General features: G+C 45.9%; 1 pseudogene; it reads left to right on the top strand.

Annotated features, from left to right (window-relative positions):
* Nucleotides 1-321: 321 nt before the first annotated feature.
* Nucleotides 322-2,204, top strand: LOC125937931 (E3 ubiquitin-protein ligase TRAF7-like; annotated as a pseudogene).
* The last annotated feature ends 2,972 nt before the right edge of the window (nucleotides 2,205-5,176 follow it).

The raw sequence follows: 5,176 nt of genomic DNA, 5'->3' as shown, positions 1-5,176 counted from the left end.
AGTCATTGATGAAAGTGCCTGTGCTCTTACAATGTGCAACATTTATCATGACATTATATACAAGAGAATATATGTAACTTGCTGATACCAAATTTAATTTGTTGATTCTCTTAGTAGATGTGGCTAATAAACATTTTGAAAATGCTATATTGTAAAATGCACACAGATCCCTTTCTAGGGAGGAAGCCAAGGGGGCCTGATAAAGCTGGACAGTGGCATTGTCCCTCTCTGGTGGCCACCGGTGGGAGACATTACGTGAGTGAGATACTGCTCATGAGCATGAGGTCAGGCAAAAGTCCCTGCTTCTCTGTGGAGCCTAACGACCCTTCCACCTCAGACCTCACTGGACGACCAGAATGGAGAAGATTTTGGGACCCACCTTTTCAGCTGTCACTACCATTGCAAAAGCCAATGAGACCTGCGTGCACAGACAGCACCACACGGTGCCCTCTTCCTCCAGCACCCACACCTGCTCCCCTCGGGATAAGGAAGACAGCGTGCCCCCGTCACCACCCTGCAGTCTGAATCCAAATCGTGCGCTGCCATCTCTTCCAGCTGCCCGTGCTCTGAGTCCAGCCTGTCCCTGTGCTCCACCTTCTTGCTCCCAGAGTATAAGGAGGAGCTGGAGCCGCTAGTGTTTGCTGAGCAGCCCTCAGTGAAGCTCTGTAGCCAACTCTGCTGCGGTGTGTTCAGGGACCCTGTGATCAGCACATAGAGGCACATGTTTTATCGAAGATTCATCTTAAGTCAGAGAAGTGTCCTGTGGACAACACCAAGCTGATGGCGGTAGTGAACAAAACTGCACTGGAGCATAGATCCAGGAGCTCTTCATTCTCTGCAGACATAGCTCTCCAGGGGTGGCTGGCAGGAAGCCCACCCTCTTTGAGGTAGACCTCCTGTGGGGGCCTCTTTGCCACCAAGCTCAGTGCCTGGAAGGATCACAAGGGCTGCTGTGACTGCAGGTCTGTGTGGTGCTCCAATGGCCCTAGCTGCCAGCCCCTCGTCCAGATGAACCTGGAGGACCCCTCAAGGAATACAGGTATGTCAAGTAGCCCCACTCTAAGTACAGGTGCATGTTCGTGAGAAATCAGGACATGTATGAGATGTACTTGAAGGAGTTCCTGCAGCAAAAGGCTGATAGCTTCCATAAGATACATGTGGTGCTGACCCAAAAGGGCCAGGAGATGATTTTCTGCACTCCATGCTGGACAAGCTTTCACAGAAGATTGACCAGCTAGAGAAGAGCGTAAACTCAAGTTTGATGTCCTGGATTAAGACCAGGCTCGGAGAGGACCTTATGGAGTTCTGGAGGGACATGCCCGTGACAAGCTATCCTACATCAATATCTGGCTAAACGTGGGCATCCTAGGATCCTATGACCCTCAATAGATCTTCAAGTGCAAAAGAACCTGCGTGGGCCAACAAGGCCCTGTCTGGTGTCTCTACATCTGCTCCACGGGTGACCTGTGGGACACTTGTGCCATCTACAAGTGCCAGAAGATGCTGGAGGGCCATGACAGCATTGTGCTGATGCTCTGCCTCCAGAGGCGCAGGCTTTATGGTAGCTCAGCAGACTGTACATCATGTGGGACATCCAGAACCTGCAGATGGTGAACATGATCCAAGCCCAGACAATTGGTATACACACTGGTATCCTCATACAGCATCCTCTTCAGCTCCCTGAAGGACATCTAGGTGTGGGACATCATGGGCACTGAACTGAAGTTAAAGTAGATGCTCATAGGCCTCAACCCCTGGGTGCAGGCCCTGGTCACCATCCAGAGCTACATGCACAATGGCTTCTAACCAGATAATCAAGAGCTGGGACATCTGGACCCTCAACTGCACCCACATCCTGTAGATGTCGGTAGCAGCATCTACTGTATTGGCACAATGAATGGCCACATTGTCAGTGGCATCTAAGAGAACCTCATCCACGTATGAGACATCAAGTCTAGGTAGCAGGTGCCGATCCTAACAAGCCTCATTGGCACCACATGTGCCCTGAAAGTCATCTTGATGCCAGACCAGACCAAAGTCTCCAGCACATCCTATGACAGGTCTTTCGGGGTCTGAGATGAATGACATGATCTGCATGCAGACCCTGCTGCATCATCAATGCAGTGTGACAGGGCTGGCCATGTTCCAAGGACCAGCTCTTCTCAGGGGTTGTGGACAGCACTGTGGAAGTTTGAACGTGCTAAAAGAAAATCCAGGCTGGGTCTTGGCTTCTTCTTGGCCTGCATTAGGCCTGTCCACACCAGGCTGGCCATATGAGTGGTCTCAGGGTCTCTTCCTGCCTTGTGGTGAGCAGGCTCAGCCTGCCAGGCAGTTTCCTGCCTGCCCTATGCCCTTCAAGCCTTTCTCTGTTTGATTCTGTCCTTGTTCCTCCTCCTGAGGTGCCAGATACAATACTGGACGAGCCCACCCTTCTGTCCCCACCCCAACTAGACTTGTGGGCCTTTTTATTCACCTTTTATACTATCTTTAGACTATATATATACACACATATATATATATATACATATATATGTGTGTATATATATGTATATATATGATTACTTTCTGATTGAAATAAAAGCTGCATAGACTGAAAAAATAAATAAAATGCATACAGATCGACACTTTTAAAATTAAAAAAAAAAATACTTGGGGCGCCTGGGTGGCTCAGTCGGTTGAGTGTCCGACTTCAGCTCAGGTCACGATCTCATGGTCCGTGAGTTCGAGCCCCGCGTCAGGCTCTGGGCTGATGGCTCGGAGCCTAGAGCCTGCTTCTGATTCTGTGTCTCCCTCTCTCTCTGCCCCTCCCCCATTCATGCTCTGTCTCTCTCTGTCTCAAAAATAAATAAACATTAAAAAAAATTAAAAAAAAATACTTGCTTTTATAGTGTCCAGCTTATAATTATTTTTCCCAAGGAGGGACTAGTTCAATTTATTATCCATTACCATATTTATTACCAAGTATTTGGAGTAGGGCAAGAAGGAGAGAGAAAAGAGCTCTGTGCTAAGAGTCTTGGGAGAAAGGCTGGCCTGCTTTGTCTCTAGAAGAGGAAGAGACCATTCAAGTCCTCCCACATCAGGATTCATCAAAAAAGTCTCTGAGAAAATAATGAAGGTGGATGAGGAGGCAGGACCTTTGTCCCTCATTAAAACTGTCATCCCATGTCCCTACTATTGCCTGCCTCCATGTTTGCCTCTTTTGTCAGATTCCATCTTTTGTTCCTCCCCTCTTTGTGGCCTAGGCAACCATTTTCGTTTAATCCTGTGGTCTTTAGCTGACTCCCAAAATGAGATGATCAGGAGGGTAAATGCAGAAGACAGGAGCCCACCTTAAATGAAACTGTAAGTGATGTTACCCTTGTGTTTCTTTCTGTGTGTTTTATCCCTTCTTCCTAAGATGTGGGTAATAATGTAGGGGAAACTTTCAGAGCTATGTGGTGTGAATCTTGTATTAACAAGAAAGACACCCGGAAGTACAGAAGAGGACACTGGGTTTTTGTCAGAGATAATAGAACCAATTCTCCCAAGATCAAGGCTTTAACACTCATAGCACTGCCTACCTGCCCCTCCTAGGATTCATTTCTTCTAGAAGTGGTTCAGCCACTCTTCATTCGTCACACATTTTGATGGTGATGAAATACCTCAAGAATCCCCTTTGCCTATCTGAACTGCGGGGACAATCCCTAGAATGCTAAGCAGACTGTTGCCTGTCTACCAAAGAAAAGATTCCAGAGATGGAAACTTACCAGATTCCTATGTAGTCACTTTACCCATGATGTCCAAATCAGTAGATGAAATGTGAAGGAAAAGACCAATGCAAACGCTAAACTTTGGATGTGAGCCTTTTCATTAGCTTCTCTTTTTGTTCAATGTTGTTGTGATACTGTGATTTATATTAAGAAATAAATATTTGGTCTTTGTCGCCCATTTCCAACACAGAACTCTTAATACCCTTTGGAATCTCCTAAGTGAGGAGAGCCAGAAAGGTGCTTTTTGTTATGTTAATGGAGTGGCTCAGGACCCCCACCTCTGGATGGGGGCTGGTTGCCAGGGGAGCCAACCATGTGATTAGAGGGTCGGAAATTTCAGTCCTACCCCCTTGACCTCCAGGTAGGGAAGATGGGCTAGCGATTGAGTTCAATCACTAATGATTTAATCAATTGTGCCTATGTAATGAAGCCTCCATTTGGTTGTTCAAACCCAAAAACAAGGCTTGGAGAGCTTCCAGGTTGGTGATCATGTGGAGATCTGAGGAGAGCGGCATACGTGGAACAAGTGTGGAATTCCGTGCCCTTTCCCCATACTTTGCCCTATGCATCTCTTGCATGTCTGTTCCTGAGTTATATTCTTTCATAATAAATGGGTAATCTAGTAAGTAAAATGGTTCTGTGAGTTCTGTGAGCCACTCTAACAAATTAATTGAACACAAAGAGGGGTTATTGAAACTTTCAATCTATAGCCAGTCGGTCAGAAGCCCAGGTGACAACCTGGACTTGCAGGTGGCCTCTGAAGTGAGGAGGGGCATGGTCTTGTAGGACTGAGCCCTCCACCTGTGGGACGTGATGCTATATGCAGGGACTTGATGCTATGATGCAATTCTGCTATATGCAGAATTGAATTGAATTGCAGGGGCACTCAGCTGCTGGTTGCTGAGAATTGTTTGTATGAAGGAGACACCCCCCACCACACACACACACAGGAATTGGTGACCAGGACCCACTAGTTGTTAATTCGTCTGAAGAGTGTCAGTTACTTTCTTAGCATCTGTTTTCCCTGTGAAAGGAATGTAATGAGGAGAATAAGGGGAACATAGGCTTTGGGAGTCAGAAAGATCTAGGTTGAAAACACTGCTTCCCCTTTACTGGTCGCATATTTGGGAAATATACTTACCAACTCTTAGCCTCAATTTCCTCATCTGTAAAGCAAAATAAAAATAGTACTTAACCTCATAGAGGTGCTGGGAACATGTCATCTATGCATATAAAGTACCTAATTGAGATCTTGGCATTTACTAGGAATATAAAAAAATTATATCTATTTTGATTAACAAATGGAATAATTTCTTTATGAAATTAACTGATTCATTTTGGTAACAATTTCTCATTTTTACTGAATTCAGATGAAAGAATACATCTGCAAAAACATACTGCCCTCTCTACCCTACCTTGTACATTTT

This window comes from Panthera uncia, assembly GCF_023721935.1.
Source record: "Panthera uncia isolate 11264 chromosome B2 unlocalized genomic scaffold, Puncia_PCG_1.0 HiC_scaffold_24, whole genome shotgun sequence".
NCBI classification, from domain to species: Eukaryota; Metazoa; Chordata; class Mammalia; order Carnivora; family Felidae; genus Panthera; species Panthera uncia.
This window is presented reverse-complemented; position numbering and strand designations above follow the sequence as displayed.